Source organism: Pteropus vampyrus, unplaced genomic scaffold, assembly GCF_000151845.1.
Source record: "Pteropus vampyrus isolate Shadow unplaced genomic scaffold, Pvam_2.0 Scaffold150, whole genome shotgun sequence".
In the NCBI taxonomy this organism is placed as follows: domain Eukaryota; kingdom Metazoa; phylum Chordata; class Mammalia; order Chiroptera; family Pteropodidae; genus Pteropus; species Pteropus vampyrus.
This window is the reverse complement of record NW_011888931.1, coordinates 1,221,758-1,245,715: the sequence shown is the minus strand read 5'-3', so window position 1 is coordinate 1,245,715 and position 23,958 is coordinate 1,221,758. Positions and strand designations below refer to the sequence as shown.

The 23,958-nt window shown below is 43.0% G+C and overlaps 1 long non-coding RNA gene across 1 annotated transcript; it reads right to left on the bottom strand.

The window, feature by feature from the left end:
• Positions 1 to 11,318: 11,318 nt before the first annotated feature.
• Positions 11,319 to 16,142, bottom strand: LOC111745256. The gene is made up of 2 exons (XR_002782572.1): positions 15,586 to 16,142; positions 11,319 to 12,064 (listed from the first exon to the last, which is right to left on the bottom strand). It is a non-coding gene; the product is annotated as an uncharacterized LOC111745256 (long non-coding RNA).
• Between the last annotated feature and the right edge of the window lie 7,816 nt (positions 16,143 to 23,958).

Genomic DNA, 23,958 nt, shown 5'->3' with positions numbered 1-23,958 from the left:
TACAGGTTCTAATTATGTATCCTCTGTGTCAACCAAATCGTGACTATTTATCTCTTCCCCTTTGGACACTTTTGGTGGCCAACTATCTAACCTCTGGAGAGCTGACCACTGAGGGCGCATGGGAGGATAGGTTGGTTGGAGCTTCTTCATTCCCTCTTCAGACAGCCTGTTTAGGCAGCCTGGCTGGACAAGAATCTTTCACCATCTAGAATCCTATAACTTTTGGGGGTCACAAATCTTTTGGGGGATCTAAAGGAACTATTCATCCTGTCCTGAGAAAAAAGTATGCAGTACATGCACAGACACTTCAGCATGAATTTTGGGGTTCACTAGCCCCCTGAATGCCACGTTAAGAACTGCAGAGGCTGGTTGTTTTTTGGTGAATTGGAAACCCTAGTTTGCTGGCTTTATTCAAATCAACTCTAATGAAAATTTGTTAAAATTAGACCCCATAACATAATAACAATCTTTCAATTTTTCACTCTTTTGATGCCATCTTGAAACATAACAATGGCGCTGAGAGTAATGTCAATAACTAGTGACAATCTCCTATAAAATCTCTCCTTCAAAGTGCTTTTTATTGAATAATTGACTGTAACTAGAGCATAATTTCCTCAAATACTGCTTTCTGACTCACCTCTATGTCATCTACAGGGCAGAAAAAGCTTCATAAAATGAGACACAGCTGATGTGGCACTGTAGAAATAAAGCTGGATTCTAGATCCAGTTTCCAGGTTTGGGATCTGGCTTTGCTATGAACCATCTAGTGCCTTTGGGAAATTCCCTATCTTCCCAGCTTTCTTTTTCCTTATCTGTAAAGTAAGGAAGTTGGACTAGCTCAGAGGCTGACAAACTAAAACCCACTGCCCGTTGCCTGTTTTTGTAAATAAAATTTTGTTGGAACACAGCCACACTCATTTGTCTCCGTATTATCTATGATGGACTTCGCGCTGCAATGGCAGAGCTGAGTAGTTGTGACAGAGACCACATGGCCTACCAAGCATGAAATATTTACTCTCTGATCCTTTACGGAAAAGTGCGCCGGTCGGTGGCCCAGATGATCTCTCCGTCCCTTTCCACCTCTTGATGATCTGCGATTCTCAGAGGCAAAGGGAATGTAACCAAGCCCAATTTAAGGGCACATGTGGAACAGAAGCAAATGATACCTGAACCAAGATAAAAATTACTTATTTTGTTGAAGCAGCTCCCTCAATAAATGTTGCTGAGGGAAGTCAAATAAATAGTCAAGTGGAACAACTTAAAACAATCCAACTTGATGTATGCTCCAAATTGTTTCATCATCCAGACATTCAAAGATCCAGATCAATGATTCAATGTATCCAAATCAGTGGGTTTTTAAAAAATTTTTTAGTCTGATCATGCACATTAGTAAGCACAATTAAGTTTAGGAACTAACTGACAGGAGAGCATACACAATCCCTTTTACAGAACTTAAATTCCGCTTTGAAGTAAGCTAGAGCATAAAACAACTGAGAAATGTAGCCCTTTGAATATGAATGACAGGTGCGGTGTGCACCAGGTGTTCACCTGGGCTGAATATTCAGAAGATTGATATATTCTTATGATCCACATTGTCCAAACCACACTTTCCAAACCTCGCGGAGTGAAGTCACTGTGGCACAAGAACACTGCTGCTGTGGCCCACGTCCCAAAGGGGAGGGTTTCCCGCCAAGTTCCTCCAGGAAAGGATTACTTGAACTATGTATCAAGAAGCTTTTTCCTCTGAAATTAACATATTTGAAAGCACTAAGTCTCTATATCAAATGCTGAAAAATGAGACAGGGACCAGTCCTACAGATGCTCAAAATTCCAGGCCCACAGTGAGAAAATCTCCTACCATTGATGTAATTTCATCTTAACGCTTGCAATCTGCCCCAATCATCAGACTGCTAGTTCCCTTTCTGTCCAAATAACATCTTTACATATGGCCACTTTTGCGTTTCGGTGAGGTAATAAAAATAACATATTATACTGTGGGCATTTCCTTAACTGACCCTGAGAAACTCTTTCCAAACAGCTCTGCCATTTTTTTGTTTTTCTAATGGTGGCGATCAGAACAAATTGCCCCAAATAATAAAATAAATGAAATGACAGAGAATATAGTATCTGAATCCCTCTCCACGTCTTCAAAATCACAGGGAGGTTGGACCTCAACCCAGCTGTCAAGGTTCCTGGGGGTCAAGGCTAGAGCTGAGAATGTAAACTCAAACCCCCAAAGGTGCCCAAACTGGAGGATGAGCAAAACAGAAGTTAAGTTCCTCCTGAGGAGTTTGAAGAATATTGGAGACCTCCCTACTCCAACTGGGCACAAACTCCCAACTTTGGCAATCTGTGGAGTCCTGGGTCAGCCCCACATCTGCTGTTCCAGCTTAGGAATTCACCTTCTGCTCTCTCCTAGATACCACAAGAAATTTGACCTCATCACATAGTTTTTGTTTCTGGTGTTCTTTTCCTGGAAGATTCCAGGCATTGTTTCACGCACCTTGCACAGTATTCCTCTGCCTTCCTCCTGGCCCTCTGCTATAATTCCTTTCCCCAGGAATCATGATCATGGTTTATGTGCTCTGCCCTCCCACCCCTCAAAAAAGTACCCTTCCCATGACAATCTCTTAAACTGAGAATTGTTCTTTCTCATGGGTCATGGCTCCATTTTTTGCTCCTTTCCCCCACATCTCACCTCTCCCCTCCTTCTGGCTGAAAAAATTTCTATCTCTCTTGCCATTTAAGGGCAAAAATAATCAGAGAATTGTCCAGGAGAGCTTTTTTGGGAGTGGGATAAGTAGCTATGATGTAAATTATGGATGAAAAATGGGACGGACACATGATTTCATGACAGCTTAAACGGTTCAGAACTTATTAACTTTTTGAGTCAACATAGACAAGGATTAAAGATGAAAATTCCTGTGATTGGCATCATGATCCGATTGCTTTGCTGCCTTTGAATTTCTTTACTTTTTCTAGTAAAGAAATTTTTACACTGCCTTGTTTGGCACTGGAATGTTGGTATTTGCTCACAGCCCTGCTATTAAATTCTCAGTTCCTGCATCTATCTCCGTTCAGATCTTGGTTCTATATTTTGCTTTACTGTTTATGTTTTCTTATTCAACTTCCTGGTCTAAACTCTGAGTTCACCTTCAGCCTAATATAGTTGTAATACTTTCTAAATTAAGTTCTGGCAGTTCCCAAACTACGAACACCAAACTTATGAATGTCCCTTACACAAAAAAGGCTATCCCTTCTTGCTTCTGGGTGGCATCATCAGAGCAGTGGGAGAGAATTCTCTCTTCTCTGTGAAGCTCTGGCAGCAAGCGAGTTCCTCGCATCCAGCTTCTTAGTGGGTCTAATTTCTCATAGAAACCATTGTATGCGGTGGTCTAGCCCACAAAGGCCTACAAAACCCATAACATAGCTGAAAAAGAGTGAAAAAATATAGCCAATAAGTTTTTGCAAATGTGTAGTATTTAATTTTCATTAAGGGTTATATTATTACATTGTGTCTGTGGGAAAATATTAGCTCCAGATTCCAAAAACTGATTTACAAACAAACTCTTGGAAGAAAACTCCTATCTAAATTTAGAACTACCTATATTAGCTCCAGTTTTCAGCATGTATTTTTCCTTTTGTTTGCACGAGTCATCTGGGGATGGGTTTATTGAAGTTGTCTCTGCAGGCAAACAGAAGCCATGAGGTGGGCACCTGTCTGGTGTAGGCGTCCCAGGTGTACAGGAGCCTCTGTAGTCAAAGAAAGGAGTTTTGGCTTCCACTTGAACTGGATCACCATTGAAATGCTATCATCGCTCTGCCTGCGTAGAATAAACATCAGATTTTGAAAGCAGTTTCTCCCTTTATACCTTCTCAATCATACAATTTGTAGTGAATATGAATCTTCCTTGAAAAAAAAGATCAAATAGTATGAAACCCAAACTTCCATATATATATAATTGAAAAGGTAAATTTTATGTTATATATATTTTACCACAATAAAAAGAGTCAAACAAGAGAAGGCAGATGGGGTGACAGATTAGAAAAAGAACAGTGCACTCTGCAGACAAGTGACCCGGAACACGATAAGACGGAATCAACACACATTGGATTTACCCAGAACTCTCTCTGCTCCTGCAGCCTTCCTGCAGCAGCCCAGTTGGCCGTATGAGACTCTGGGTTTGGGGCCCTTCTTCTGATGTGTCCACCTGAAGGACACTTGAGTCTGATTAACCATAAATGAAAAGGTATCCTTGTGAATGTTGGTCTCAGGGCGTAAGCCCGGCTTCTGGGCCAGGTGCTCTTGGGGTCCTCGCTCTCTATGCCAAATGACTACAATAGGTAAGGTGTGCCTTTCACTGACACTATAGCTCTTTTGTTCACGAGGCTTGTAAGTGGCATTTTATTTAAGCAATAATGGCTGGTAGAGAGGGCATTTCCTGATACTTAATGACCAACTGGAGGAATTGTGAGCCCGAGGCAATGCATATAACATGCTATTAAACTCTGAAATTTAAAAATGTAAAGAAAAAATAATTACCTTCTTATGCATGTTACCATGGATACTGAATGTTGTTTATAGTTTTAGTCTTTTCCTAGAGGTTAAAGTCCAGTTGAGCACCCAATAGTAAAGAAGAACTTCGGTCTTAATTTCCAGTCACTTTATAACGTTTGTCATTACCTAGTTAGTGTACTCCTCTTTAAGAAGGTGCACGTCATTCCCGAAATAGGATATGTAACATGTGATATGGATTGCCATAATAAGTATTCATATTTTATTGAACAGTTTGGCAATCAGTATTTAAAATCAGCTAACCTTGTAGGTAACCACGTTCTGTTTCCCCGGAGAGGCAGTAACTTTCATACTGTTCTTTTCCCCCCAAAGAATGAACCAGTTTTCAGTTTTCAAATTGCATGCACATATTTTATGCATTAGTTCCAGAAACACTTTTTCAGTTGGATCTATTATTACAGTGCATAACTCAGAGATTAACATTTAAGCATGAAGGAGAAAATACTCAGAAAAGCACATAATACTTCATCATTTACATGGTAGCCTTTTGCTCTATACTTTTTAAAATCTTGGAACACTTTTTATCTAATTCTTAGGGAAAGATAAGGCACAATTAAATGAATTTCATAACAGTGCGGAAGTGCTAGCCCAAATTAATATTAGTAATTCCTCACTATTTATTCCTGTGATAAAAGAACACTTAGGAAAACTTAGAGACTTAATTTTATCTACAGCTCCAAACCTTCTCCTACAAATATTTTTTCCCATAGTTATCAGCAAGATTTGCCTGCTTTTATTTTTCTTTAGTCTAACAAGCCTTTATCAAATAATACAGAAATACCATTCATTTATTCATTTATCCATTCATTCATTTATTTATCTATTAAGTATTTTTAAAGTGTATCGAGCCAGACCATGAACACATACGAATGAAAAGGCCAAGCTCCCCACTCTTGAAAAATTCTATCTCCTAAGGAGTCAGGCATGGAACAGAAATTACGATGCTTCGCAGTAGCTGCTAAGCTGGAGTTATGACGAGATACACTGGGCACGCAAAGAAAGATGACAGCAACTGTCCTGGGGATTCAGAATGGTTTATCAGAGGAGGTGACATTTACTTAAGATGTATACTGTAAAGCTCTATACACAATTATAAAGTTATTATTTTGTTTCAGTAACTATTCTTCTATAGTAATACAAAGATGGACAAATTCCTATAGAGACTACAACCCAGTAGTCAAATAAAAAAAATTGATAGTGGTTATAAAGCCCATTTTAATACACCTGCCCCCCTCAGATTGCCTCCCAAATATTGCTATCTATAAGTAGTGCTACATTTACATAGAGAACTATATCTTGACATGGGGACACTAGGAGATGCTGGGAAAAGGAGGTGGATTTTGTTGATTTCCACACTGACCTGAAATGCTGTAAGCCCTACATTTCTTGTTTCTATAAAAGTACATAAGGAGAATCTCGACACTTTTCTTTGAGTGATTTTTATCTGGAGACATCCACATCATACTCATGCCAGTGTGATTTATCTGGGTCCTTAGAATTACGCTGTATAAGCTGAAAACATAAGTTCTGAGTAGGAGGGAAATAAAGGGATTAGAAGAGAATTCATTAGGGAAAGCTGTCTAGATCCCTTGAGTTTGAGCAAGACCTTTCGGAATACACTGAAGATATATTCACAGAGAAAGGGTAGCATGGACGAAAGTGGGCAGACAATATCCAGCCAGTCCTTGGGGGTTACAGAAAGCAGATTAGCTTCCCCAGAACAGAAGGGCTGACTGGCTGGGGAGTAAGGAGAACTCAGATTAAAGAGATAAGAGCAGGGATGGGAGCAGATGGCAAATGGCCCCATCGTTAGCTGGAAGAGTGTAAATGGATTAGTAAATTCTTACTGTCCTCGGGACTCTGAACAGACATCATCTCTGGATTGCTTTCCCTGATCCCAGCACCCACCCCAAGTGCCTTTGGCTTCATAGCACTTAAAAATGTTGTAGGAGAAGCCCAAGACATAGATGGTCCACCTAATGGCTAATCAGAGCTCAAAAAGACAAAGTTGTCAATATTGGAAAAGTTTACTCTTAAGTTAAACAGCAGCCTTTTCAATGGAAAAGTCCAGGGGAAAGAGCAAATGTTTTTGAAAGGAAGAGGAAAAGTACTATTGCAAGTATTTTGACATCAAAATGCCTACTGATGAGGCAAACAGGAGGGCTGAGCTCAATATTCTCATGGACGAACCCCCCTGGCGCTGGCTAAATCAATTGTGAAGGCCATCTGAGGGAGATGGCCTAACGTAATTGAGAAAACACACGAGCCCAGATAAAGTAAGCTCTGACTCAGGCTCTCACAGAACCAGGGCTAAATCACTCCCCCTGGCTGCTTTGTTCTCCGTTCCCCACCATGCCACCTCCCCCACTGCTCCCCGCGCCTGAGGCACTCCTCACAGAAGGCGTGCAGTGTGCTCACGTGCCCTGCCTTCAAAGCTGGGGAGAGCGAAGGGGTTTGTTCTCACAGTCCTTTAAATCAGAGACTTTTAGAGCTAACCAGTTATCCAAACCATGAAGGGCAGAGCTGGGGATAGTAGGAAGGTGGGGGATAAAAGGGGAGGCGTGGCCTACCTGGGACCAGGTGTGACGACAAAATTACACTGTGAATTAGCTCATATGCCCCTTTTAGTAAAAGGCATGAGAAGTTCGAAATGAAGTGGAAAAGCTAGGTCACTTGCATCGGAAAGATCATGAAAAGAGAAGAAACGTCTCAATTCTTTATTCAAATCAAAAGCAGAGGCATGCATGCCCACCTTCCACTGTATCCTTTGTCGGAAGAAGTGGCCTGTGAACATGGCCACTCAGGCTCATTACACGAGGAGTGTCAGCAAATGATCAAATGTGTACATTTTCTCTGCACTTGTCCCTTAATGATACTCAGTATCTGCTGTCCAGAAGAATCTGCCACAGTGTGAAAACTTATCCTGTTTAGTGTAATTAGAGAGCTAACTTGTGTAAACTTGTTGAAAAGCTTTTCCGAACTTCTTCCTCAGACCAATAACTTTTGGTCATGAAAGAATATAGAAGAACCACCTCGTTCTTTTCCCAAAGTCTTCCAAGATGGGACTTTCTTGCTGATGAGACAAGGCCTGAACTTGAAATGGCAGGAAGAAAAACTTGCCGTGATGATTTGTCTAAGCACATGGGCAAACAGATGGCAGCTGGGGACATATGGATTCCACTTTCCTGATCTGCTCTGAGCTCCCCCAAACCTTTACAGAGCGTATAGAGCCGCTATTGGGTGAATATAAAGTCATAATTCAAGAAAAGATTCATAGAGTTTGATAAAAATGAATCATGTTTTTAAGTTCCTGCAGTTGCCCATGGAATGCAAACCTCAGCATGTATCTGAATTATTAAGCATTTGCTTTATCAGTGTGGTTCAGTTTCAAGAACTGATTGGGCTGAAAAAAAACAAAACAAAACATGTACACAAAGAAGGCACAAAAACTTAGGATTCTAGAAATAAATATCTGAATCCACAAATTCTCCTGAACTTTATGACCATGTATCAAAACTCTGGGAAATGTTTGCATCTACTGAGCTCTGTGAAAATGCTTTCTCCTTTATGAAATGGCAAAAATCCTACCATTCAAACTGAGAATCAAAATTACAGTTGGAACTGTGGCATCTGAATAGAAATGTGTCCAAACTAAATATATTTAGCAATTCTCAAAAAGTGTTCACTTTGCTACATATATGCACATTTGATCAAAAAACAATTGGCACCTAGCCAGAGGCTCATAATGATAGTTTAGTATTAATAAAATTGCCTACTTTTTATAACCAAAGTATTTTCATCTGTGGGCCTCACTGGCCTATGAATACAAATTTTGTCATCTGTTGATAACCTAAGTTTTACTGGCTGTTGTAGGTCATGTTCCCAGGGCGAAGTTTTTTAAGGAATGCTCTTGGGACCCTTACTTGTGAAGGGAAATGAGGAAAGCAGGATGAGACACAGGGACGGACTGAGATGTGATGCAGTCTCAGTGAAAACATCAGACAGCCCATCAGGCTCTGAACCTGAGGCAGCCTTTTAGAGTTATCTCACATTAGGACAAGAGGGTCATTCAACACAGATCATCCATGGAAAGAGGCGTGAGGTTCTTTATCAGCCATCAGAGATCACCAGGCAGTTTTTTTTTTAGGTGGGGCAAACCCCACAAGCTAAGGGCCATCTTCTGACAGCACCCCCAAGGGCTGGGGAATAAGGCCTTTATTCCTGAATGGGAATCTGGGCAATGCAGCAAAACATCCACTACCCTGCACCCTTTGTGACACTTGGATACTCTTTTTATATGTCTAGGAAAAGCTCCTCTAACTTATCAATGAGCATCTGTCCCTAGTGGGAACTTAGAAGAGGAAGATTAGTGGGACAAATCATAGGTCCTGACATCACAGTTGGTTTCGGGGTGATGGCTGATATTCATCTTCTCTCTCCTCTGTTATCCATTGAAAATTTTTCCTCACTCTCAACAAGCACCTCTTCTGATTTCAGCGGCTTTCCTGGTGGTGAGGCCAGTCCCTCATCCCTAATGGTTCTGAGCCCTTGGCCTCTCAGGCTACAGTCTATATCCTTTTAAAGCTGGAGAAGAGCGTACCAAGAGGAGCCCAGGTACGTCATCTAGGTTCTATGCTATTCCTCCCCTCCCTGTGTATAACAGTAGCCCTCTCTCTTCCTGATGACCAGGCTTAATTATCCCTTCAAGACAGTGACTCCTCTTCTTCCCTGTTGGCCCCTTGGTGCAAGGAGCTATAAGGGCCCATTGATCAGTCCAATGGATGGTTGCTGTGTCCCCTGTCAGAAGCATTCTGCCTTTAGGAACCAGGACCTCAAAAACCACAGAACCCAGTATCATGAGGATGAGAAGCCCAAATTCTTCAGGTAGGTCACTGGGAGTGATGGTTGGCAGGACCACTCCTGCCTCTACTTCTTCATTCCTAATTCGTGTTTTCTACCCATTGTGAACACAGTGCCATATAAAGGTCTTTGATTTAAGGCTCTCCCTGCCTCCTGGAGAACAGTGCTCCATTCTCACAAAGTTTCACCTCTGAGTAGTTCATCAGCTAAGCTTTCGACAGATCTGTCCACACTGTGCTCTCTCTGGCTGGCAGCTTCTGGATGGTACAGTGTGAGATAGAACCAGTGGAGTCCACGGTCGTGTACCCATTCCAACAACTCCTTTGCTGAAAAGTGTGTTTCTTAGTGTGATGTGATGTTACATGAGATCTCATGGCAGTGGGTTTAACACCGTGTAAGCCTTGGATTGTGGTGCTAGCTGAGGCCCTATGGGCAGGAAATGTGAACCCATATCCAGAATATGTGTCCATTCATGGTAAAATGAATTGCTGTTTCCTCCAGGATAGAAGATGTCCAAAGAGTCTGCCAGAGGGTCTGGCTGGTCTCCTTGAGAGATGGTGCTGTACTGGGGACTCAGCATCACTCTCTGCTGCTGGGGTGTTAGGCATCTGGCAGTAGCAGTAACTAGAAAAGTTTGGTAAATGGGTTTCCTGTACCGCCTCCATCCCTGCCACCATGGCTCTTCTATTCATGTGCCTGTTGTGCCAACAATGCAATGGCTGATGACAGATGCTGGCTGCTGTCGGTTGGTTAGTTGCTTTGTCTACCTGCATGCTTAGTGCCTCTCTCTTGCAGGAGCTAACATGTGTACAAAGATCTTTGTGCCCTCGCAAAGGTCCATGCGTATCTCTACTCCAGAGCTCCTTGTTGCCCATTTGCCTATTTCTTCCCTTTTAAGCCTCTGACTATTCATTCGGTCAAGCCATTTGCTACTGCCCATGAGGGACATCACCTGAGACTTTCCCTTGCCATTGTCTTTCAAGACCACCTTGAATAAAGCTGTGGTGCAGACACTGTCCATTTGCAACTGGTACCCACATGCAGAGTTGGTCCAGCCATGAAGCAAGCTTGAGCTCCTTCCTCTTCAATCAGCTGATCCTAAAGGATCCACCACATGGCCATAGGCATGGGCTGATGGGGAGGTGCTGGTGCGGGAACAGTGGGTGACGTGGAGCTCCTGTGCAGCTTGACTGTGTCCTCTGGTCCTGCTCTGACCCGAGAGGTACCAGTCCAGTTTTACAATGGATGGCTCCTTGGCCTATCCCATGGTATGACATGGCACTTCAGACAGAACCCAGTCACGAGGGGCTATTTTGGCTAAGTGGTCGTCAGTTGGTGTCCCACGGTTAGGTGCTCGCTTTGTCTCTACCAGATCCCCAGGACATGCTAGAGCTATTATGAAAAAGTTGTAGAGTTCTCTGCTGCAGATGGCAGAGCTCTGTGATTTTCCCACTTTGGCTTATCACAAATTCCACATGACATCTTTTCCCACCACTGATACCTCTGATACCAGAAAACTTGTGGGCTCGTATGGCCTGCAACCTAGACCTGATGCTGAGACCTTTCTTTTTCTGGTCCTTCCTCAGAGCTGTAACCTTTGAATGGTGTCCTGGAGAAGCAGTATTCCCAGGTGTGGAATATGCTGCTGCCAGAACTCAAACGCACTCGTCAGGCTTTGCTCTTTTGTCTTTGTGGTGGGAGGGGTAAGATGCAAAACTCTGTCTCTTACATTGGATGCGATGTCCTGGCATGCCCCCCGACCACAGCACGCATAAAAACTGTACCAATGTGGCAGGTCCCTAAGAGGAGGCAGATACGAATCCAGTGGCTTACAGGTGATTAAAAAAATTCAATAAATGAAGACAAAGTTCTTCTACTGCTATTTCTAAAAACCATGATTTTGTTATCATTCTACAAAGCTTTGTCACATGGTGAGAGTATTATATGTGATTTGGGGACACTGGGCCATGTGATTTTTTTTAAAGGCCTACTCACACCAATCTTTGCTTATTTATACTCTGCAAATCCATAAATAGAGCAAGATAAAATGAATAGATAAAAATATGAGGAGGAAGTTAAAAATACAGATCGGAAAAATTAAACAGAGCCAGGTTAAAGTTAGTGGACAAAAGCTCAGGGCCAAAGTGGCTGACCAGCTGCCAGACGAGGACTGCAAACGACATCTGGGTCCCGCTGTGGCTGAAGCGAAGGCCGTCATGATTCACCACCCTCACTGACACTCGCTCCATCCACAGCAAGGAAAGAAGTAACCCTTTAACCATTTTATGGTCATCATAACTGGACAGAAACTCACACAGTGAAAAGAGGGATGGGACGAGGGAGCGTGAAGACAGCCTAGACACTAAAACTCCATTTGCTAAAAAATAACATGGTCTTAGCCTGGGTCTCCCAGATGGCAGATCCTGAGACGAAGGCTTGAGTGCAAATACTTCATTGGGGAATGTGATCCAGCGAGTAGGAGTAAGGGATGAGAAGAATGAAGCAGAGAAGGATGAAAAACCAATACATGAATGAGTTATGAGGCTGGCCACAGCTCCTGGCGAATGGTTGCTGGCTTCTTCTGGGCTGCCTGGGGAGTTGTATGAAAAATGTCTCAGGACTGTCCATCTGGAGGAAGAAAAGAAAGCATTTATCCATTAGCGCTTATGCTTCATTGGTTAAAGGTCTGCCCCCAAAATGCACTCCCCTGCATTTCAAAGTTAGTCAATGCACAGGACCCATATGGCTCAGAGAATCTCCAAGGCAGACTCTGGAAGCTCCGGTGAAGGTGTGCGGCATGGCCGTGAGGCAAGGCCCTGTCAGGCTGTACCTACAGGAAGGCACCTGCTCAGAGTCTGCATCAATGGCTGGAACAAGGGACAGGGGACGCCTAAAGGTGAGGGTGGTACCGAAGAGGCGCCCAGTGCACACTCCACATTTAATACTGGATTCTGCTTTGAAAGCACCTTCTTATAGATAATTTTTTGGTGTTTAGCAAATTGTCTATCCTTAAGTAGTAACCCCCTGTAAGAGTTAAGTGATGTCAGGATACATGGGCCGAGTACCATTCTAGTCATCAAGATGCTATCCATCAAAAGAGCCAATATTTTAAAAGTATGTCCTTTGCTTCCTGTTTCAAAGTATGATGCTTTCAAGAATGCACAGTTGATTATATCTGCAAATAGATATACTGCAAACATCTAGTGTAGCAAACTCTGTCCAAGTTAATGCCCTATGCAGAAAATAAAGAGTTGAAGGAGTAAAACTGTTGATATTATACATATGGGTAAGAAACCATGTCTCCACTCGTTTTCAGACTACCTTTGAATTTCCAGAAGCAATTTTCTTTTAGGCTGGACAGTTTAAGTGCAATTATAAACAATGTGAATTTTCACACGGTAGTCTAACAGTGTAGCCCCTTAAAATTTTTCTTTTCTGAAAATTCCATATTGATTTTTTTTCCCATGGTCAAATTAAGCTGCAACAAACAGGGCAAGATTCTATTTACTTTTTCATTGTAAGGAGGTCTCTATTGTTTAAAGTCATGTGGTCTTTTGGATCACAAACCTGTTGCTGAGGAATTTCGCACTTGGTAGTACTCAGTCCTAGAAAACAGATTGCAGGCTAAAATTTTTAATCTTGATAGACAGCTGCTCCACTGCTCCATTAGAGAAAAAAGAGTAATGAAATCACAAATTTACTTGGAGGGAGAGCTCAGCAAATGCTGTTACAAAACTTGGAATCTTAGCAAGAACAGGACGGCAGACGCAGAATGTTTCACTTGTGCTCAGAAGTCAGCAAGCAGAGAAAAACTCATCCCTCAGACCATGGTCCTCTGTGACCCCTGTGACCCCTCTCCACTAATACCAGTCTTAGTTAAATTGATCTATTAGAAAGTGAATATTCAATTTTTAATTAATCAGTTGTTAGCATTTAAGTAAAATTTATACCTGAGAATTCTAAATACATACAAGTGCTTTTAAAAATCTTAACACCACTCTAAGATAGATATTATTACTTCTATTAACAACTAAAGTGTCTGAGGCACATAGAGGCTAAAGACTGCCTCCGAAATCACACAGCTAAAAAGTGGTAGAGCTGAATTCCAACTCTGGCAGCACTTTGCTACCAACAGTTTAATCTACATCCTTTATTCTCTCCTTACTGTCAAAAAACAAGGAACAAATTAACAAATTTGTTACACGATGTAACAAAGGAACCAAGTAGAAAAAAACCAGTCTTCATGCTGACACATTAGTCTTATTTAGCTCTGTCTTTCCACCTCCCAGGGCCTAGGAGGAGTTGGGAGAAATGGTGTGGCAAGTTACCATTTAGCTTCATCCCTATCCCCACCTGCGAAATGTTACTAGATGCTCCTTGAAAACAGTCTCGGGTAGGACACTGTGCCTAAGCACATTAAAAGCTCTTTGAAATCCTACAGTTCAGAAATCTGTTTGTCAGGGCTCAACCTTTCTCCCCCAAACTTGTTTCATGATATCTCTTTCTGAGAATCCCCTACCTCGTGCTGATTCTGCAAAAGACGGTTGTGAAATCACTGAGCAGCAGAATATTACAAAATAATAAATTCTAAACCAAGGCCATTCTCTTCCCATGTGGTACTCAAAACGTGGAGTAGTCACGGTCTGGCCTCATATCCCAAACAGAAAATGTATGAATGGTTTTCTCATTAACTTAAGAAAAGTCTGATTGTCGATCAGTGTACCAAGTATTTGGGGAACACAATGGAGCAGACACTGTGCTAGGTATGGTAACTATCCATGAATAGCAAAGCCAGTTTCTGCCTCAAGAAGCTTACAGTTGAACAATGACGTTGAACTTTGCCCTCTTATACATGTCACGTCATAAGTAGCACAAAAGAGAAGTGTCAGATGTTACAGAGTCACTTAATGGGACAACCTTATCTTGTCAAGACATCAGAGATATGACATTTCATTCGAAGCCTGAAGAATGAGCAGAAGGTAAAGTGGGTTGGGGGAATCCAGTCCTATCAATAGCATTTATCACCCAGAGCCCTAGTCAGCTATTTACCCCTACACAGCACCTCTCACAAAGTGGCCACATCTGGAGGGCTGGGAGTCTCCTTTCTTTATATCCCTAGTCCATTGCCTGGTATGTGACACATAGGGGCACTCAATAGTTTGTGAAAGGAAGAAGGGGAAGAAGAAAGAAGGAAAAGACGCAGCACAGTAATTCATGCCGGGCCGTATGTGCAGGTTCATTCTCCACAACATCTTGTTTCCCGTTATATTAAAAAAGAGAACAGTTACACTCATTGCTCACAACAACCCCCTCAACACACACACACACACGCACACACACACACACGCACACATACACGCACACGCACACATACACGCACACACACAGAGTCTCCAAACATTTGTGTTCTGCGGTAGAGACATAATGAATAAGATGCGATGTCTGTGTTCAAGGAGCTAATGATCTACTAAGTGGAATCTCAACAGAAGTGCAATTCTTTCCTCTTTTTGCCCAAATACGAAGCAGAAAAGGCAGGATAAGCGCTGATATCAACTGTCCAGGCAGGATATTGGCCTTGCCCGCTGACGGACAGCTTTAAAACTGCCAGCGCAGGGACCTGCACGAGGGAGGGGAGAGCTGGATTCCTCACACTGGTTGCAATAAACTTTCCTGCCCAAGTGGGAGAGCCAAATATCTACTGCGACACCTGAGATCGAGGAGAGGGGCGCGGGGCTGCCCAACCCTCCGTGCAGAGCGGGGTCCCACACCCGGCCAGCGTAGCCCTCTCCAACGCAGACGTGGGTCGCATCCCTGCGTCGCCGGCGCTCGGGGACCTGCGTGCCCACTGCATCGACCCGCCCCTCCCCTACTACGTCACCCAGGTCACGTGAGTGGCCCGTCCCCCCACCCCCCCACCCCTCCCATCCCGCCAGACTCAGCTGTTCTCGCCTGAACTGGGGAGCCGGGGGCGGCAGTGCGTCTGCCCGGCCCCAACCCGGCCCCTCCCCCGGGAGCCGGAGGACGACGTCTAGCAAGGGGCTACGGTGAAATTGGAACCAGCGTTCTAAATTAAGGGGAGCAGATGTCCCTGTGTTGCTCGGGAGGCCTGGGTGGCCTGCTGTTCAGGCAGAAATCGTTGAGGCACTGACCTTCCGGGGCTGCTGTCAATCTCCGCGTGCAGATGGCCGGCCGAGCCCTGCCCGCGCCTCTGCGTGGGAAATGTGGCAGCGGGGGGTCCGGGCGGCTAGAGAGAAAAGTCTGTGTAGGGGGTGGGGAAGGGGCCCGGGGGAGACAGAGGGTAGGAGAGAAAGGCCTGCCTGGCGCACAATGGAGTCCCCGTGGCGGCCCCTCGGAGGACAAAGCGTCCCTCGGGACCCGCGGTCGTCTGCGCCAGGCCGACGGCCGTGCTCCAGCTGCCTCTTCAGAACAAGGCCGTGCAAATGCGCCCACTTGATTCTAAATCCTCTTAGGCACTCTGCAAGTGAAGGAGGAAAGAGGTGGCCAGACAAGCATGTACAGATCAGTGGCCTGGGAACCCTGGTGACCGCAAAATGTCTGCACCACGCATGCAAATGGAGCCGATCACTTGCAGAAATAGGCAGCTTTTCTGCCAGGTCGCCAGTGAACAGAACCAAACAACCGTTGTGCAGTAAACGTCCCTATCTGGCCCTTTAATTTCACGCGGGGTCCTGAAAATTTTTCAGGGTGTTTCCCCTGGAAAAGACTTCCTATTAAATGTTCAGAAAAGCTAGCTGAGCTGGGCAAAATTATTAGTCACCCAGGTATTTACACTGTTTTTCCTATTTCCTTTCTCTCTTGGCCTCTGTGGTCAGCAGTATAAAATTCCTAGGAACTCCCACCTAAACACCAGCTTCCTGTTTATGCTCTCAGTGGCTTTAATGTTTAGCTGTTAAAAGCAGTTGACCAAGGCTGTATGAAACAATCAACAGAGGTTTGCAGGTGAAAAGGGAAAAAGAAAAAAAAGGAAAAGAAAAAACAAAACCAGCCTCCAAACGGGTAGGTCAAAGGTCCAGGTTCATTTTTAATCACTTATGTCAAAATCACAGGGGGAAAAGGTAAAATTAAAGTGTAACTTAATGCCTAAGATCTTGGTTCAGTTTCATTTGGCCCCTGGGTCTATAGGAACCTATAAAATATGATAGGCTATTCTACAGTATGAACATTTTCATTTCTAGCAGTTAAAGGCCTTTATTTTCAATGCGGCATGACATTCCTTTATTATAGAAGGTTAAAGTTCATGCGTAAGCACAGCCCGTGTGCTCCAGTGAGTGCTTTACACCTTGCCATGGCTGTTCTCCTTAAGTTCCTGTAGCAAAACGTTGCATTGATATAGCTCCCTTAGTTGCAGCCTTCCTGACCTGGGAAGAGAGCCCCTGGAACCTCCTCCATCCCTTTTCTGATACAGAGTTCCCTGCACAACTCCTAAAGAGCAAACAGCTATTCTCTGATAGAAATCCTCTAGAACCCCCTGCCTCAGAAGACAGCAGCTTTCCTTGACAATCTTATTTTATAAATAAAAGTTTTCTATATATATAAAACTGGAATCCATCTTTAGGTATGGAGTCATGCAGGATAAATTTAATTTCTCTTCCACGTGGTGTTTTACCCTCCAAATATTTGGAGCTAAACATCTGCAGTTCTGTCAGCAGTTTCTTCCTTGAGTCTGAGCCTTCCACACCGTCCCAGGTTATCTAGCGATGCTCCAGTTAGTCCATGTTCCTTTGAAACTGAAGACGGTGCTTCAATCCCTGTTGAACTCTGTTTAGGAGGCAGCACTGGAGAAGTATGGCTTAAGCCAACATGGGGAATCAGTCGGACCATGTCCAAGAAATTCAGACAAAAATAAATTTCAGTTGTGTATTTTAGTCTTTTCTACTCTGTCAGTAATGCCAGACTCAGTTATGAAGCCCAGGAAAGAAGGAAAAAGCAAAAGCCCTACTGTGGGCTAGCACTGTGCTTTTCATGTCCTTGGTTTGTTCTCACGAAAATCTTCTGAGTGGGTTCTATTGTCATTCCTCCTTTAGAGGGTGAGAAGTCAAATAATCCACCCAAGGTCACATAGCTAATAAGTCATAGTGAGGTCTCAAACCTGTGACTTGCTCTTTACATTATACAAAGTTGCTGCCATGAAAGTCCCAGAGTTAAAGCTGAGGTCCTGAATTTGTTTTTCAGCGTAATCTATGCCATACAGCCTTAATCCCAGGCCAGTTTGTATACATTGTATTTATACAGCTCCAAAAACTTGAAATACAAGTTAACTTTAAGGGGGTGAAAAAGTTCTTTCTGGAAGCAAATGAAACAGAAATTCCAAGTGAAAGCCAAAAGTCATCCCAAACATGCTTTTATTCCAATGGCATTACTTAACAGCAAAGTGTTATATTACCCTTGAATTTCCTGCCTGGGCTAAGGTTAGGCCAAGCCCTTGATGCTATTTAAATTGTTCCATGTATTTCAGCTCGATCACAAGCAATGCCATTGCCCCTGACTCACGCCTGCTCTCCAATATGTCAGTTAGTCAAGAAAGAGGGAAGAATATATTTCCCATGTACACACTGTAAGTTTTTTCCATTTTCACTCAGCCTGCCAGAACAAAAGTAAAACCACAGAAAGAAGATTTAGATCAGCCTCTTGATCGCCCTGCTGCTATTTCACAGTTTAGGAGGGGTTGGATATCAAACACTTAAAACTGTCATCTACACATTCCTTCTCAGAAAAAGCAGCGTTGGCATGTACCCCTGCTAAATTATTTTCTACCCCAAGATGTTAGAATTGCTTTCTCTCCAGGAATGTACGCTACAGAAGGCACGCTGAATTAATGTAATTCTGAGAAAGGCTCTCGGAGTCTACAATGAACTGTCATGTGCTGACATCCGGCCAGGTGGACTCTGCACCTTAGCAGGATGTTGCTGAGATGTTTAGATTTTTCTAATTTGTTTGCTAGTATAAGTAATGCCTGAGAGACCTTTCCTTACTGCCTTATCTTAGGTACCCCGCTAAATCACTATCACATGAATCTATTTATTTTCTTTACAGAACTTATTGAAACCTAATGCTTTATTGGTTACATGACTGTTTATGGTCTACCTTCTTTCGATCATAATTTGTACATGAGACAAGTAACCTGGTCTATTTTGTTTATTACCTAGCACATAGCAGGACCTCTGGAAATATTTTTTGAATGAAAACTTCTTTTGTGCATCTATGTTGTTTCACTTGTACTATTCTCTCCTTAAAATAAATCGTTCGAGTGTTCAAATTCCTAGAGTCAGAAACTAGAACATAGTTGTCAGGGAATGAGGGGAGGGGGCTGGATGGCTAGTTTTTATTGGGTACAGAGCTTCAATTGGGAAAGAGAAAAAAGTGCTGGAGATGGATGGTGATGGCGGTTACACAAGAATGTGAACCGTATATTTGAAAATGGTTAAAATGATAAATTTCACAGTATATCAATTTTACCACAATAAAAATAAATTCTTTGAATTAGAATTCTTGGGCTCACAGTAAGTGTGAATATATTAAATTTGGGTATATGTTATCAAACTTCCCTCCAGCACTCATGTTAATTGCATGCCAACTACCAGTGCAAGAGAATACTCATTTCTCAACACACTGCCCACACTATTTTCTCAATCTCTTTATTCTTCGTGTTTGATAGGCAAACACACACACATGCACATACACCCACATTTTAATTATTGTTTTATTTGTATAACCGTACTTATTATTAAGAGTGGAGTATATGTTCATATGTTCGGTATTTCTTCTTTTGTGAACAGCCTGTATGTATTCTTTTTCATTTTCATTGGACTTTTGTTTACTTTTATTGATTTGTAGGGGCTCTGTCTATAGTACAGATAATAATTCCTGGTCGATTATATAGTTCGCAAATAATTTTTTCCCAGTTCATTATTTCTCTTTAAATGTTATTTGTGATTTATTTTGCTATATGAAATTTAAACTTATACGCTGTATGAATATAATCCTAGGATGAAAAAAACCCTTCCTCATTCCAAGATTATAAAAATATTTATCTATCCAGTACATTTGTGGCTTTGTTTTTTTATGTTTAAATATTTAATACATCGATACGTTGATGGTAAGAAGTAAGGTAAAGATCCAACTGAATCTTCTTTTAACTAACCATTTATTTTTTCATCATTTATTAAATAATCCATTTTGTCTCTCAATAATTTGAAATGACATCTTTTTTTGTTGTAATAAATAATCATATTCTTAGTATTCTTAGTTCTATTTCATCGGTTTATTCCAGCACCTAGACCATGCTAACAGTGAGTTGCCAATATGTTTAGATGGTGCCTTTTGCCATAGATCCTAGACTAGTGACTAACCTCTGTGTTTGGGAATTAATTGATTATTGGAAAAATTTTAAATTATGTAAATTACAAATTAGAAAGGTATAGCCAGATAGAGAATCCCCTCCACTGGGAGTCAACAAGGAAGAAAAAGGGTGCTGGCAGTAGACTCTTAGAAGGACCAGTGATACGAAGGTGAAGGCTCGCTTGGTGGGGATGCTTGGTATAGTATCAGGATCTGCCCTTATAGCCAACTCGCAGTCCCCAGCTAAATTAACTCGGCTACTGATGTAGTAGACAGAAAGCTGGTGGGCTTTACCCTTTCGATATTGAGTTCTGTCTTTGCTACTTACTAGGCTTATGGTCTTGGGTAAGTCACTTAAGCTATCTGCTTATTCCAAGGCTAATAACAACTACTTAACATGATTGTTATGAAGATTAAACAGTACGTTTAAATGCACTCTGAAAATTATAATATCCAAATGTTATTTTTTATTATTATTATTTTTACTACTACTACTACTACTACTACTAACTACTATTACTACTACTACTATTGCTGTAGAGAAGGGATGATTTCCCTCCCGTGTCTTCATGCTTCTGCCTGTTCATCAGCGTCCTGGTCTTGCACCTTGTTTGTAATACACCTTCTCCTCCAGGGAAGAGCTGCTGGTAGAATGGAAAGACTCAGAGACCACCCTTATTTGATGGTGTGTACCGGCCATCTCCCTTCTGATCAACCTCATTCAGGACACTGCTGGCTCGGTCAGTTAAGCCAGGGTGCTCTCTACAGGGAAACTTCTCCTCATGCACTAGTTCTCACCCTGCAGACATTTTAAATTTGCTAATCCTGTGATTTGATTTAATTTTTTGGGGGGGAGGGGGGAGGTCTTTGTGGTGAATTAGGAGGTCTGCTTGGCCTTAAGTCTAAACCAGACTCCATTCCAGCTTAACCAGGAATACTCTCTTGGGGGCAATTGGGAGATAATGATAAAGTGGTATTTTGATTGCCGTTCTGCAATTATTTATTCCTTGTGCATTATTATACACATTGCCCTGTGTGTTACACACAATCGAATCTCATCAAAGAAGGATGCACTGACAGAGAATTGGGCTGTTCCTAATTCTCTAATGATGATACCATCCTGGCCATCAAACCCTCACCTCTCTGACCTCTAACCTCTGACAATTACCAGTATTACCAGTCTTTAGCATAGGTCAGTTCCTTCCACAAGGAAGATTCTCTGCACTGTAAACTTATAAGAGTTTAATACATATTAGTTATTATTATTGCTACTGCCCCTACAGAGGCATATAAACGGGATCCTCTGTGAAACTGGGGACCTCAGTGCCCAGGTCTCCACTTCCATAACCTTGGTTTTTTGCTGATTCCTTGCCCTCCACATTGCTTTACCAGCAACTGCCCCTCCCCCCACAGTGCAGTGGGACTGCAGACCTGGTTGTCCCTTGACCTTTTTTCTCTGGGTCCAGCCCGTCCTTGGGCCTGGCCCCTATCTTTCCTTCTCATGTTTGCCTATGCTGCTCCACATTCTGTCTCCATCTCTCAGAGTGGTGTTTCACTGGACAGCTTGCCAGAGTGGATAAGAGAAATGCTAATGAGTGTTCAAGGCATTCTGGGCCAGACCAGGAGAGCACGTGAGAGCCAACGAGCTCTGACAACCTTCTGACCTGTTCTTACTACCGGAAGCCTTAGTCTGGATTATCATGCAGTATCTATTCACCAGTTAATGAGTACTTATCAAATGCCTGTGCTACCTGGGGAATCAGAGGTGGGCAAGATGGGCATGATTCTTAGCCCCAAGGAACTTCCAGTCCAATGGAAAAGAAAACAGCATAAAACAAGGGAATGAAACAACCCCGCATGGCAGATGCTGTCCAGGCACAACAGGGTGCCGAGGTCAAGACCAAGGGCTGGCCTGGAGGCCACTGCCGATCCGATGGCAGGGAAGCCCTCTCTGAATCCCTTATGTCAATCTCCAACTTGAACATTTTTCTCATCCCATAAATATCTGGAAAGATTTTCCCCAGCTTTTTCTACCTTGGCTAGTTTTCTAGTGATAAAAGAACAAAACTCACAAGGTGGTGAGCTAGAGAAACCTGAAAAATAGAGCCTCACTGTTCCCAGTCATATTTTTCTCTTCATTTGCCCTTAGACACCTTTTACGTGATTGCTTTTAGGCCTGGATTAATTTTTCTTGGCCCGAGGCCCATGCTAATTTGCATGGCTATTCTATATACAGGTCAGATCCACGAAGTCGGCATGCCAGCCTGAATTCACAAACAGAGTCACATCCATCAAGTGGCCCAGAGCTCAATATACTCACAGTGAAAGAATGGAGGATAATGAGAAATCCTGCCACGACCTGAAATCGTGACTCACCAGGGTTGCCCTGTGGTCAATCTTATGGGTAAACCACTCCATCATCCTTATGTTCTACTTGTCAAACACTTGTGGCATTCCATTTTGGGCTTTAGACATGTAATTATGGTTCCTATTGTTTCCAAAGCTAGAATTAAGCCTCCGATTATATAATTAATTGTGAGTTAGGTGGAGTGCCTTCTTTCATTTACACTCTCATCTATGAAGTTAATGCGCATCCTCATTTTGTTCGATACCATATACTGCTGAGCCACATGAGTCGATAAAATACGCCTTGATGTTGTCATATTTAGCTGTTGTTATGAATGGTAACTGGAAGGCTTGCTTACAATCATAGTTAAAATTCATTAGGAGAAACGCTGTTCTATTCCTGTATTTGTTGACACAGTCAACACTTCTTTCAGTTACCAAAAGTGTTTGTTCATTTATTCACCTATGCATTCATTCAATCAATCAACAAAACTTATTTTAGGTCTATTATGTGAAAGGAACTGTGTTAAGTGTGAGGTAAAAGATCTGGTCTGTGGCGTGACTATTGCACAATGGAAATGGCGCCTACCTTGAGACAGGGAGTGGCGGGTTGTTGTATTCGAGACTCCTGGGCTACATTCTAAAGTCAAATATGCCTGCCCACTCCACCCCAAACTCATCTGAGATTCCGATTTGCCAGATCCCGAGTGAGGCTCTGGCATGTGGATTTTGAAAAAACTCTTAGGGTAGTTTTGGGGTTCGAGCCAGTGGTTAATGGTCTTCCCAGAACTCAGTAGCTAAGTCAGCTCCTTTTTGTGGGGCAGTGTAGCCACGAGCCCTTCTTCACCCAAGCCAGAGAGTCACCTGAAGGCTCATGACTTGGGCTCATGACTACTGGGCTCCTGGCCACTAGAACCTGTCCCAAGAGGCTGTTCCAAATCATAGGGTCAAGCTTGCTCTGGCCACCTGTTCCTTTGCCAACTCTGGGCAGGTGTCTCGCAGTGGCACTTTGTCCCAGGCTGTTTTGGGCCACTCTGTGCTGAACTTACCTGGTCACCTGACTACTAAACTTGACTCTGAACCCCTGCCTCCTGGTGTTGGTTCTGCAATTTCACCTCATGCCCGTCTGATTCTCTTTCTTAGTCAAATGGAGACCAGGGCACCCAGGTCATAGGTGACAGACTACTGGATCCTGGCTTGAAAACATTACTGTCCCGTGGGCTGAGGTGTGTGGAGTTGACAAAGTGCTCAGAAAAGTAGCACTCAGGAAAGCATTCAATCCAAAAAGAGGATATGGGCAGGAAGACTCCGCCACCCAAAGCGATGCGGCAGAGAAACAGATCCCAAAGCAATGCCCAGAGAAAGAGCGGCTCTGACAGTACAGAAGGTTCAGATTGGAGGTAGGGATGGAGTGGAGCAAGTTCTTTCTATTAAGTGCTCACGGGTGTGGGAGCGTGTGACAGGGCAGTTAAAGGCCTGACCGGAACGCTGGCCTCAGAAAGGACACAGCCCTTCCTGCCACTGCCTCTCCAGCATCTCTCCACTGGAGCCGCTGCCCGGCTGCCTTTCTCCTTGGGCTCCCAGTCCAGGCCCCTCCTGCTTGGCCCCATCCAGGACTAAGCGTGACTAAGCTCTGGTGATCTGCATAAACATCCGTAGGGACAGCGCCCAAATATTTTTGAGTGACTGGCAATGGTTTGTCTCATGCAAAGGCCTTTGCCAGCTTGTGAATTCTGTTGTTTTTTAAATTTCTATTTTCAAGTCTGGTTATTTTGGATATGATATTCTGCCTGAATATGGCGAATATTGGTGACAAG